The sequence below is a fragment of the Heterocephalus glaber genome, unplaced genomic scaffold (genome assembly GCF_053883595.1).
Source record: "Heterocephalus glaber isolate CG9 unplaced genomic scaffold, H.glaber_assembly_v1.0 deba00001465, whole genome shotgun sequence".
Classification (NCBI taxonomy): domain Eukaryota; kingdom Metazoa; phylum Chordata; class Mammalia; order Rodentia; family Bathyergidae; genus Heterocephalus; species Heterocephalus glaber.
The window spans coordinates 20,798,697-20,812,263 of record NW_028258312.1 but is presented as its reverse complement, the minus strand read 5'-3'; the positions used below and the strand labels follow the sequence as shown (position 1 = coordinate 20,812,263).

The following is a 13,567-nucleotide window of genomic DNA, read 5'->3' as shown; positions in this document are numbered from 1 at the left end:
ACTCTTTCATGTGGCATTAAAAACCCTGCAGGATTTCATTTCTCACAAATAGCAATTTTATACTCTGAATTCCAGTCACATGAACTTCAAAAAATGTTTTTCTTCCAAACCACTACTCCCCACTACTTACCTTCTATCCTTCTCACATCTCTTCCCTTCTATCGGGACCAATTCTCCTCCAGTTCTTTCTTCTGCCCTTTCCTAGCTCATGCACATGGTGGAGACCCAGTCTGTATATCACTGTCTTCAGGAAGCCAGTAGCTGTGACTTTGGTCCAGACACTAATATCATTGGACCTGGAAGATCATTCCCATTTCTCAGTTGAATTTTTGGAGTCCTTCATTTAAAAAAAAAAAAAAAAGACATATCTTATACTAATGACTGCTTTTTTGTGACCTCTAATGATTGCCAAGTTGTTTCCCAAAAGTAGGAGTTAACTTTCATTTTCAGAGTTCAAAACTTTCATTCCAAATAGGAAATTTCCCCAAATATCCTTTCTTTGATACTTGACCCTAATGGCAAACCTAGTACTACTCATTGCATAACTCAGAGTCTCCCACTTTGGGATCTTGTTGCATGTTTTGCGTGTGTCTGAAAATGCCTTCCCCAGCCTCCTATCCTCAAGCACCCCTCTTCTTTCTGATACTTCATAAAGCTTCCTTTCCCCCACACTGACCAACACGAGCTCCAAATTTAGCCACACAATCATTTCTGCGCTGATAGTAATACAATAGAGTGGCTGGTTGTACTTCTATATTCTCTTTTTTCCTTTAATTTGTGGAGAGGTTTTCCTGCCTCACTCTAACTCCTGAAAAGAAGGGATCTTCCTTTCATGCATTTTGCACTATAAAACATACACTGCTAAGTACATAGTGGTAATAATGTTTAATGTTCTACCTCAACTGTTTTTGTTGAAATCTTACTAAAAATAAATTGTGATATGGTGTATATCTATAGGGCTGAAAATATTTGAGGTTTTTCAGCTATTGAAAATGTCAAACTTGTTTCTTAAGAAGTATTTATTTAACCATGAAGTAGAGAACCCGATATTAATCAATTAACATAAGAATGATAACAGGGAACAGTAAGAGTTATAAGTGATATATGAAAGAATACTAAATTAGACTTGTTGTCACACATAATTAGAAGATAATTGTGATGTTTCTTATTGTCAATATCTTAGATCTGCAAGGATGACACACCTTTATTAGTTGATACTATCTCAGCGAAAAAGAACACAGTTATGCAAGTGGAATTATGTACTGTTCTCAGCAGACTTAAGGAAAATAATGAACACATTATATTTTAATGTCTTATAAACTACCAAATTATTAATGATCTGGAGAGACTATTTGCATTTTCTCATTTAGAAGTTATTCCGACTTTAATTAAATAACTTCATGCAACAATGAAGCACTCTTTCTATTTCTCTGCTTTGTGCACATGGATTAATGGGACGGATACCCAGAGAGTTCTGGTGTGCCCTTTCATGGAAGTAGCTCAAATAGCTCCAAAGCGATGGGGTCAGGCCTTGGAGGTGGGGTTAATGCTGAAGAATGTTGAAAAGAATAACAGACATTGCTGACTGCTTTCCTACCAAGTAGTTATCTGAACTTGCTCACAAATGTGCTTCTAAATAAAAGCCAATAAAGTTCAGGATGTATTGTTGCCTTCTAATTACTCTTGGCCATGTTTCAATGTCTAGGATGATTAACAGTACGGACTCAAGAGTTTTGGGGTTTTTTTTGATAACTTGTGTTATTTTCCAAAAACATGTACCAGCCATTTCAGAAAATCTAAAACTCCAACCATTGGCAGATTTTTAGACAATACTTTAAAAATATATTTCCTTTCTGATCCTTCCAGAAATTAAGTTCTCTTGGATATCACTTCTCTTAGACATAGTGCAATATTAAAACTTACATCCTGAAAGTGTAAATTACAGATATTTTTAAAGAAAGACAGTAATTTGATTAAGCTACATTACTAAAATTAATTTCAAGCTAGCAAAAATTACGAAACATTTTCCTAGAGCAATTATGGGGAATTGTATGCATCCCTTGACAAGTTTTAAAACTGAACAGGAATGTCTGCCTTGTTAGAGATTTTTAAATGTCCTGGAGAAGTTTTCCTTAATTATTTCTCCCTTCTGTCAGCTGTGTTATTGCCCTACTGGTTTAAAGGTTAAACAAAGTACTAGATCTGTCAAAGTGAAAGAAACCAACTGGTGAGGAGCTATCAGAAGGTAATCAGGGCTAATAGGTACATAATGGCTAACAGGGTCCTGTTTGCACTCAGATCCATCACAGAGACAGAACATAGCTTTCACTGACATCCCTGTTAAGGAAAACACGGAGAAATCCAGGCCTTCTGTAGTTAAAACCACGTGAGCCGGCAGTTCTCTCCCCCTGCCCCCATCTCAAGATAAGACGCTGATAAAACTCCAGCTCGGAAAAAATCGAGATTTGCGTGTGTGGGATAAAGCCATTATTTCAGAACCGAAATTAACAACCTTGCCCTCCTTACCTGTGTTAATTTTAAAATTAGAACACGCACAAGAGATACGAACTTCCTTCCTGGGAGACGGACAGCGCGGTATCTCTCACAGATGCTTCTCAAGCAGTTTTTACACCAACATCTGGTCTAAGCAAAATAAATTACAGAGAGGGAGACAGATATGAAAGCAAAGATAAGCAGCAGCGCTTGTAGGATTCTTGGGTCTTAATAATGCTTCCTGCGACTACTTTTTTCTCCTTGCTGTTTAGGATACATTTTCATAAATTAGTGCTTTTCTTAAAAAATTAAGAATAAGCTCTAAGTTTTACTAGCTGTTCCCTAGAACCGCATCTATACTATAACTGCTGGCTGTGTTTGGTTTTATTGCTTCACCATTTTGACAATTATCTGTTGTGGTTTAAGTGCTTCCAAAGCTCAGTGTAAACAATAATGCAGGGTGTTAAAGCATTTATTTACTATGTGGTGAAACTAATTCTTCTTTGTAGCTCTTGCAGTAGCTGACAGGAAATAAAATCTAAGATACACGCAAGACACAATGGGCTGCTTACAGTAATAGTTTTATCTTCCAGGGGCCACCGAGTAAACTTAGAGTAAAGGTTTATTTTTCAATTATATGTATCCATGCATCTTGGAGTTTAACATAGTCCTCATGAATAACAACAACAGTGCCTGTATCTTTGACTTAAATTAAGGAAGGTTGGTACAGACTGCTTCAAAGTTGAATTCAGAATATGCAGAACTCAAGAGCGGCAGTCCAATGCTGTTCAGCACCCACAGCCTGGTGAGAGAACCTTTTGAGCTTTCCCTTTAGGTTCAAATAACAGGGAATGGTGCTCAAACAAAATGATCTGCACAATTCAGGAACTAGAACAAATCAAAAGAGGAGATGAGAAATGTTTAACAGTACAAGCTCAAACTGTTCTCCACCTCATGCCACTCTATTTCTTAGATTACTGAGAAAACATAGGTGATCTAAAACTGCTGTCACTATCCTTTGTCAGCTCACATACTTAACTTTAGATAATTGCAGAAGTAGTCAACAGGTATCCAAGAGTCTTATTTTCATAGACATTACTACTTGCTGTTGTGTTATACTTTATAATGGAATCCAAACCCTAAGGTTTCCTCTTCTAGTTAAGCAAACTTTTAAAATATATTTTGTTTTGTTCTGTCCTCAGAAACTTTTATTTCAAAACTTGATGTAAATGAGTTCTTTCACACATTCTCAAAACAAAATCAAGATTTCTCTCTCTCTCTCAGGACATTTGAAATTTTTCTTGTAGAGTTACTGATAATTGTCTTCCATCAGATCAAAACCCCAAGTGACAGGTTAATTCTTCAAAGTGTGTACTTAATTTACACCATTTAGTTGTCTTTAGATCTTACTAGAAGTCACACAATTTCATGATGGGTCAGTGATACAGGAAAGTTTAAAATGTATTTTCTGGCGCAAAAGAAATCTGTTTGCTGTCCTCCTCAGGTTAAAGAGAAAATCTAGGTTAACGCACGAAGGCTGGTGGGGCTATCTTACTGGGCCCTGGTGAGTGTGGGAGGTACACTTGCCAATGGGGTGCAATCACCTGTGATGGGAAGTCCTGATAGTGAAGATTTTTTTTTAATTTGCAAGACAGGATAGAAAACACATCAAAAATCTATCTTCTGTCTCATGCTTGTTCTAGTTCATGGAGTCTCCTTGCACTTTATCAGGTCACAGCCATGATATTCTGAGAGCTAATGGTGACATCCAGATATATGTCCCCTGTAGAACCCATCACTGATCTCCACCGTGTCACAAATTATTTGATTAATTTCATGGTTTTGAGGCAATAAAATAAAAATAAGAAAGCTACAGCAAAGTCTCCATGGGTGGTTAGTGTGGCTGTACCACTCCCCTGGAAAATTAGTATTGTTAATACAGGTAAAATTGACTCTAGATTTGAGACTCAATGGTTAGTTAAATGAAGCAGTGACTCACTGGAAACAAATTCTACTACTTCATATTTTGCCTATCATAGTGTTTTCTTTTCACTTCCCCTCTGCATATGAATCAACCCAGACATATACATATATTAGTGAGACAATAAACCCATGAATATTTGTATTTTCATAATATTTTTATTTTCATGATTGCTATTTGCAAATATTTCTTGATTATACCTGTGAAGTAATTTATATGCAAATAGCAGTTACATTATATAGTCCAATCTGTCTATTGCTCTCCTAAAATAATATGCTAGTTTATTCCTGGCTTTCTCTTCTTTTGGAAACAAATCAGTTCTTAAGTTATGTATGCCAATACTTACTGACATATACAAAACTTTCATAAAAAGTGTATGTTAGACAAGTAATGTATCACAATTTAATTACAAGTAATAATAATCAGCAAAACACTTAACTACTGGTCATTTTCTTTCTTGAAGCACATCTCAGATGTTTACTTATAAATGTTAAACTGTCTACTTAAAAAGTCAGGTATTAGACCATATCATGGGTTATTTGTTAAGATGTTAATGCTATCAAGGTTAGCCTACCTTTGGTAATAATTTTAATTTAAAATAAGTTCTGATTGTCCCATAATCCTCTACTATCTCTCATGAAGGATTTCATTATGGGAAACTTTTGACTTCTAAAATTCAGGGATGAGAGAGCCCAAAGATCTCAGATAACCTGTTAGGTGGTTTTCCTTAGTGATAACTGCAATGAAAGTAGTTTACTTAATATTTTCACTGATCCTCACCCACTTCCACTGCTGCAATGTTTTACAAAAGTGGGGATCCTGTCAAATATACTGACAATATAATGTCAATACTGATTCAGGACCCACATCGTATCTTATCAAATTGATTGAGAATAGCTGGAACTCGGCATTTATTTTTCATTGGGCAAAAGTGCTATGGGAAAAGGAGAAGTAAAATAGACGTGTTGATCATAACATCACTCCAGTATACTTCACAGATAAGTCTGTCCTGAATATCACTTTATAATAGTTAAACAACTTCAAAATATCTAAGCCTTAAGTGCAAAGATCCTAGAGCAAAAGAGCTCTAGTAATGAATGGAATGGCTCCCACAGAATAGAATAGTATTTTATGGAACAAAACAAAGAGAGGATAAGGTTTTATTTATTTATTTATTTTTAAATTGTCCTTTTCCTATCCTTTCTCTGTAATGTTCTGGTTGGCACTACCCATGGATAAACTTGGGAAAATGTTATCATTGCAGAAAAAAAAAAAACTTTTGCCACCTGTAAGCCATTAGGCCTGGGATGAAAATCAAGCCTGAAAGCTGCCAGTGACTCTATATTTAATTTTAAATGAGAGGGGAGAAGTCAGAGGCAGAGAGAGATTCTATGTGTCCAAGATCCAAAAGAAAACATTTGGAGCTTCATGCATTTAATCAGTACTGCCACATCATTTGAGCTTACACCTGCAGAATGAGCTGTCTTTCTCATGTGTTCTCTCAGAGAATAAATGGACCTTCTGCAAGTGAAGCATTTGGAAGTATATTACCATAGCAAAATTAATATTTAATTCACAAAAGTACAATTATATCATTATTTTTCAGGATGAGAATATTCTTGTATTTAGAAAAAATATACTAATTTGCTGTCTCTGATTATTCAAGTTAAAACTTTTAGAATCAAAATTTCCACATTTCTCCACCAGGTTGATATGGTAGGGGGAAGTAGAGTCTAATGATAAGATATGGATAGTGTCTGGAATGCTGAGTTTCTATGTGTGATAATTGCCCTTTCATCAAATATAATTGCTTGTGACTTGAAAAACAGTAAAAAGACTATTGTATAAAACATTCATATAGAAATTAAAACAAGTCAGAGCAAAGAGCAATTTTATAGCTCCTCTTGTGTCAAGCACTTCAAAAATTGCATTTGCACTTTAATTCTACCTTGGTTGCACTTAGAAATTAGGAAATCAGCTTCCAGCCATCCTTATTATCTACCATGAGGTCTCAGAGGTGTCCCAACAAAATGAATTGCAAAGCCTGCTAAGTGCATTGCAGGAAATTGATCCAAATTAAATTCCTCCATTAAGCAATGACCAGTATATTCGTTGTATCTCTATTAAATTTGTTAATAAAGACTTTAGAAATGCTTATAAATATTCTGGGGGGTTTACCTCATTTATGGACAAATACTTGTAAGATGTGCATCCACGTTGATAGACAAAACACATTTAGAAGAGCTAATGTCTTCTTTTAAAGTAAAATATCCAACATTCAGTGAGAGTGCAGTGTCGTAGTAGAGCTGATACCTACAATAGCATGTTTCTTCCTCCTACTTCTCAAATCTCTCTCCAAGCCAGTGCTATGCCCTTCATGTTTTCCCCCTTTATTTTTTATGGAGCTTCTCTCCATCATTTATCCACTTCTTGTTGGTATATTCATTTCCACTGCCTCATTCCCCATCAAATATAAATAACAACTGGTTTCTCTCTTTAAACAAAAAGAATTGAAAACAAGTATTCAAACAAATAGTTATATACAAATTTTTATAACAGCACTGTTCACAACAGCTCAAATACGGAAATGACTCAAGTAATTAATAGCTAAACAAAATGCAGTATACATACGTAGAATGGACTAGGATTCATCCCTTAAAATGAATGAAGTGACATGCTACAATTGGCTGAGCCTTTAAAATATTATGTTAAGTAAAAGAAATCACACACAAATTTTATGGTTACAATTCTATAATATACGCAGAATGGGATATATAGAGGTAGAAAGCAGATTAGTGGTTTTGAGGACCAGGAGAGATGAAAAATGGGGAAGACAGAGTAGTCACTGATGTGATCATCAGTTGTGTCTAATCCCAAAGATATTCATTGCATCCTTAGCCAATTGGAGAGTAAATCCTTCCAAAGCAGGAACTGTGCTTTTCTTATTCATACCCTAATAGGCCTGTATCTAGAACAGTTTCTAGACAATGAGTACTTAGCCAACATTTATTAAAATTTAGCAGAATATTTTTTCTAGCTTTTTTTCTGAGTAGCTTTTGATATTATTGAGAATTTTCTTCTATGATATCACTAATTCTGAGTTCTACTTCACTACAAACTATTCCCACAAGATTCTATCCTCGTTAAGTACTTGTCTCATTTTACTGCATGCGCTGATGCCAAGCACTCTCTCATTTTCTCAATTTCACCTAATACTGATCAGCCTCAAATCTGTTGCAATTGTCTTGTTCTCTCATCATCTTCGTAAGAGCTACTCATCTTTCATGCTCAGTTCAATTGTACCTTTCTTAGGAAAGCCAATCCTGAGGCTTCCTCCCATCAGTCTTTGAGGTTTAGATGTCCCTCTCCCCCCTTTCTGTCACCACGTACTCACCCTCTTGTGGAATAACAATAGTCAATGGTGTTTGATTACTTGTCTTTCTCTCTAGTGAAGCTTTATGGGATCAGGCACTAGAAAATGCCTAATATATAATGAAAATTCAGTTAAATGATTATATATTTAGCTCCAAGAATTCTTTTCTAAATTTACCCAGTACTTACCCTGTTTATTTAAGCTCCCCTGGATGACTTTCAGATACTCCAAAGGTATGGAATCATCATCCCCACTCATATCCTTATGAAACTTCCTAAATTCCTATCACATGAACATTTCATACAACCTTCAACTAAAGAAATACATGAGTCATGATCATACTGTCTTCTCCTTTTGTCCTAATGCTCAGACTCTAGGTCCTGTTTTGTCTGTTTTTTGAGTTCATTCTCTATCCTCAATTACTTGGCATTTATTAACTCTGATTATCATCCACCATATTTCCCTTGGATAACCAAAACCTCTTGAAATTTATCTTCTTTGCCCTCCAACCCAGTCTCCTTAGGGTCACCAGAGTTACCCCTTTAAGCAGATCACATTAAGTCACTGCCAAAAAATCTTCAGGGCCTCCCTCTCACCTAGAGGGTGAAGTACAAATACCCTCATTTAACACACAACATGCTCAAAAACCTAGTACTTATCTACACTTTTGTCTGCGTCTTCCATCCATTCCAGTCAAAATGATTTGCCCCAAAGCCAGTATTTAACTACTATTCATTTATAAAACCCACAGACTTCCTTCATGTCTTTATGCCTGCATATATTTTTACAAAATTTCTCTCATTTTCCAAGGTCCAATACAAAGACCTTTTCCTCTTTAAGGCATTTGGCAGCTTTTTCAGAAAGAGTTCCACCTTTTTTGTTCAATAATAGAGTTCCATCACAATGCATTCTAATTATCACTTTTACTGATCACATTAAATTATTTGTTTTTAAGCCTTTCTCCCCACCCCCCTCTGAACCCAGCTCATTTTGTACAAGTCTTCTTGGCTTCATTGCAGTTCTGGATATAGACTAGACACTCAATGAATGTTTGATGAATGAATGAGTGTATGTGTGTATACATACTTGTATTTATTTACATATATACATATATATAAAATACATTGAATATGAAAGTAAATTTGATTATATTTGATTTAAAGTATATTTGTAATTTAATACATCTGTGAATTTCCAAGTAAATGTTACACATTCTGAAGTAGTTATTAAAGAATTCACACTATGGACAGATGGTAAAGAATAACTGAGAATCCTGAAGGATACATATGCGCTCACACATTCTCCTTCATGCTCTCTGCCTCGCTTATGCCTTCCTGGCCCCACCAAGCCTGTCATTTTTCATCTTCCCACCCTGCCAATTCCCATGATCAGAGAAGACAAACTGAAAAGGGTGACATTGGAGAGGGTAATGGATACAGAAGGGCCATGTAGACTTGGATGCTTGGAGAGTATGCTATTCTATATAATTTTAAAAGCAAGTACTAAAAAAGCACCCCTTTAGCCAATCCTGACAGCTAATGAGTTTTCTGATCCTCATGCATCATGTCAGATTATGGATTGAGATATGTCACAAATTTCATAGCAAAAAGTACTTCAGGTTTTGCATCTTACCCGTGCCTATTATAATATAGAAGTATGTTTTTATTCTTCCATGTAACATCTTTAGAAAAAGTGGTAGTTTTTGTTTTTTCTACCTGTGATATTTTGTTGTTCATGAGACAGTTGTTAATAATCAAAATGTAAATAAATTGATATGCCATGATAATGCTTCATATTACTGCAAATATTTGAATTCAAAGATGATCTCTTCTTTTAAAAAACCAGATACCATAATAAACATTGTAGATGATAAAAGCATCCAAAAATATTAATGATCTGGGGGGATAAGATTTGCAATTACATAAAATGCACCAGGAAAATAAAATTCATTATTAGAGCTTAGTCAATTTTCTATAATTTATACCAAAAACTCTAAAATCACCTAGATTCTCAAATCCAGTGGTTATTGTGGAAGACAAAAACCAAGCTAAAATAATTAAACTATCAAATGCTTATGAAAATATTTGATCAAAAACTCAATTCATTTGTGAGCAATATGCTATATCTGTAAAGGAAAAGCCCATACATTTAACATCTTAGATCAGAGAAAAGCAATATTACTTACAGTAAAAGTATGGATATCCAAACTAATGTTTTGGGAAGCAATTTAGAAAAGCAAGGCATAATTACTTGAATTGTTAAGTTTTCAGTTCATCCTTAATTACTGTCAACATGAGTTCATGAATATCTTTTCATTTGTCACCATGTTACAATAACAACGTCAATGTTCACAGCAACAGCACACTCCCAGAAACCACAGTGCCACTCTCCTAGTTCCAATGTTTCCCTGGAGTGGCTAAGTCATACCTGTAAGCCACCTGTGGATAGGGCCATAGATCAAAGTGGCATAACTACTAAATAAGTTCCACAAATGAGGCTATTGAAACAAATAATAAAAGCAATAAAACTAGATTTATTTCTGAGCAGAGAGAATTGAAAGACAGAATGAAAAGCAGGAAGGAGATGTTGTGAAGCTGAATTTCAGATAAACCTATTACAGATGGGGGCACTTGTTAGCACGGTGATCTTTCCTCAAACCCATATGTTCTTAACTTCTATTACTGTGAACACCCCAGTGCTTTCAAATACAATCACACTATTTTTTTCAAGATTAATATATAAAGGAATAAAAAATTGCTCCTGGGCTAGGATCCCGTATGCTAAGTTTCAGCCTGGAGCACATTTTTATAGCTGAGTTATAAACCTTTGAAAAGAGATGTTTAGAATGGAAATGTTAAGAGACCCCTAACTATAGTGGCACAAATAGTACCAGCATCATTCATCTAGAAAAGGCATATAGGCAGCTGTAATATTAAAGTTTACACTTCAAATAAAGGAGGCTGAAAATGGTCAGGTTGTATTCTACCAGAGACTTAATCGCCCTTGAGAAAAAGTTATGATGATGGAGGGGTAGGGAAACTGCCAGGAAAGAGAAGGGAAAGAAAGGTTGACATGTCACTTGGATTTTATTCTTAACATGTCATGGCAATTTGTTATGATGAACTGAGCTAACTAAAACTGACAGCAGCAAATAACGACTGGAATCATTAAATTGTAATGAATTTTTATTGCTCTCAAGTTGTGCAATGCTACTTAATATATTCTTTAAATAAAGTTAGGTTGCCCTATGAAAAGCGATTTTTGATCCAGAACACTTGTAGAAGAGCAAAATTGGAAAAAATAAATTACAGATTTGCAGTAACTGAAATGAAATAGTGGAGTATTTGGAATCTAGTACATCATATGCCTATCTCTGGTTTCCTTTTAGAAGTGAATTTTCATGTTCTAAAGGTAACAGTTCCTCGATAAACTTTGCCTACTTTATATTGTGTTTTTTGACATTTGGGATATTTTTGTGATATATTCTCCTGTTTTCAAATATCTTTTACTTCTGATATAACTTATGTCCTCTCTGTAGTTTCCATGGAGTCTCAGAAAGCACAGTTCTTCCCTGGCATATTTGTTTTTCTATGTAGATAATATAATGTAGTTCCCAACAAGATAAATCTATACACAATATCTGAGAATATGATTACTCAGTAAACTTAATGTAAAAGTAGCGTATGGAGATTTAGTCAAAATGAGCAATTAGAATCCAAATAGTCTGATTATTAAGTTATTCACTTCTGTAGCCATTATTTACTCACACCAAGCAGATACAAAGGAGGAAGGGATGAGGAGGAAGAGAAGAAGGAAGAAAATTCATCTGTCTTCCATGAGCTGATTATTTCAGGTAAAACAAATAGATAACAGAGAAGGGTATCAAATAACTGCTTAAGTAGCTGGACACCAATGCCTAAAGAAAGGCTTTTAGCTTGCAGTAGTTCTTTTTGATATGATAACAAATTAATAGAAGAGGTAGACCCTCTGAGAACATCCTATACATGCACTTTCTGATTCAATGGAGAAAATTTAAGTTTGTAGAGTCTTGTAAAATAAGATGTAGAGATGCCATATTATTTGATCCCAGGTAATTAGTGAGACAGATTTTATAATATGCTTCTTCAAGTTGGAAGGGAATGTTATTAATCAAGTTCTTCACATAATGGTTATTAACTTTTAGAGAGCATAATCAAGACTGTTTGGAAAACCCACAGACCTTTTATAAGTGAATATCACATAAATACACAAAATATTAATATTTCCCATACTAAATTTTCAAATTCTAGAAAAATATATTTAAAACACTTATATGATGCTGTATAAACAAAACATCATACATGGGTGGGATTTTCTTTTGATTTTTTTCTTTTTTATTCTTCATTGTTACACTATAAAGCTATAAACATTCAAGATAATTACATTGATGTCTTATTAACATATTGTTGAGTTAATATATATTTAAAATAGTGATTTGACTATGATAGACATCTGAACTTCTTGAACTGAAGACACATTATTTGTATTCACTGTTCTTTTTCCAGTCTTGCTGCATGATTAATACTGTCTTCTTTAACAGGCAGAGACAATGAACTCAGACTTGGAAGATTTTTTAAAAAATCACCCAGCTGTTCACTTCTAAAATATACTTATTTGTCATTTTGGGGATTCCATATTTATCTTCTCCAGGTGTCTCAAATAGTTAAAAACAAACAAAGGAAGCACTTTAAAGAAATATCTCAATTCTTCAATAATTGAAAATGCTGTGGATTTTAGGAATGCAAAATACACATGGCTAAAAGATTCTTTTTGGGTCACATAACCATTCGATGGATCTATTTGTGGCTCTTAATATTTAATAATGTTGCTGTGGGAGGTCATTCCTAATCAGGATATGTGTCATTCGCCCTTGAGCGTGATCTGTGGAGTCTGAGAATAGTGCCCGGCACATTCCATAGGTCATGTAAGACGGCCACCATGTGACTAGCTGTTATAAATAAGGGCTCTGGGGTCAAACCTGTCTGTTCTTTGAAGAAGTTGGGAGGCTTCACCCTGAAAGCAACACCAGCCCTCAGTCTGGAAACCAGGTCCCCAAGGAGACCCTGGGAAAGCGCTTTCCAACAGCTGAGAGTGAGAGAGAAGGCATAGCAAATGTCAACTTACATAAACCCATAAGAGAAGAGATGAGAAAATACTGTCCTTTTCACAAGGGCAGAAGTATAACTTTCTGAGAAAAAAAAAATGTGAGAAAATGGAGGCACCCTGAAAAACGTTAAAAAAATGGGAAGGTCTAGTAAATAAATCTAGGTCTCACCTGAATTATAGGTGATGAAGAGTTTGTGCAAAATAGCCTAACAGACAGGGAAAGGACATCTGAGTTTGGCTTTCCCTACCACCAGCAGGGGTGTTTTGGACAGGCTACAGACTTTTTATACAATGAGGTCAAGAGGAAGCATCACTCTTATTAAAGAAGGTACACTGAATAGATTTATTATAAAGACTTCCTACAATGTCACTGATGTTTATGGGAAAATATACACCAAGGAAAATGCATAATTCTATAGTCCAAGGGATTATGAAATGCAGATTGTGCCCAAAGGTTAACCTTTTGATGCCTGCCCTGGCCAATTCACTCTTGAATTTCTAAGGTCCAGGACATTACCTCCAGGGTCCTCTTCAGGACCAGCCCATCATTTCCATTTCATTGAGCTCATAAAATC

General features: G+C 35.2%; 1 long non-coding RNA gene across 2 annotated transcripts in view; it reads right to left on the bottom strand.

Moving 5' to 3' along the window:
- LOC101723422 (uncharacterized) overlaps window positions 1-2,900 on the bottom strand; it is a 66,083-nt gene extending 63,183 nt beyond the window's left edge. For both annotated transcript variants that reach the window (XR_015438964.1, XR_205111.3), the window contains exons 1-2: window positions 2,527-2,900; window positions 131-337 (exon numbers count right to left, since the gene is read on the bottom strand). This is a non-coding gene — a long non-coding RNA (uncharacterized LOC101723422). The remainder of the gene's footprint in view (window positions 1-130; window positions 338-2,526) is intronic.
- Window positions 2,901-13,567: the final 10,667 nt, after the last annotated feature.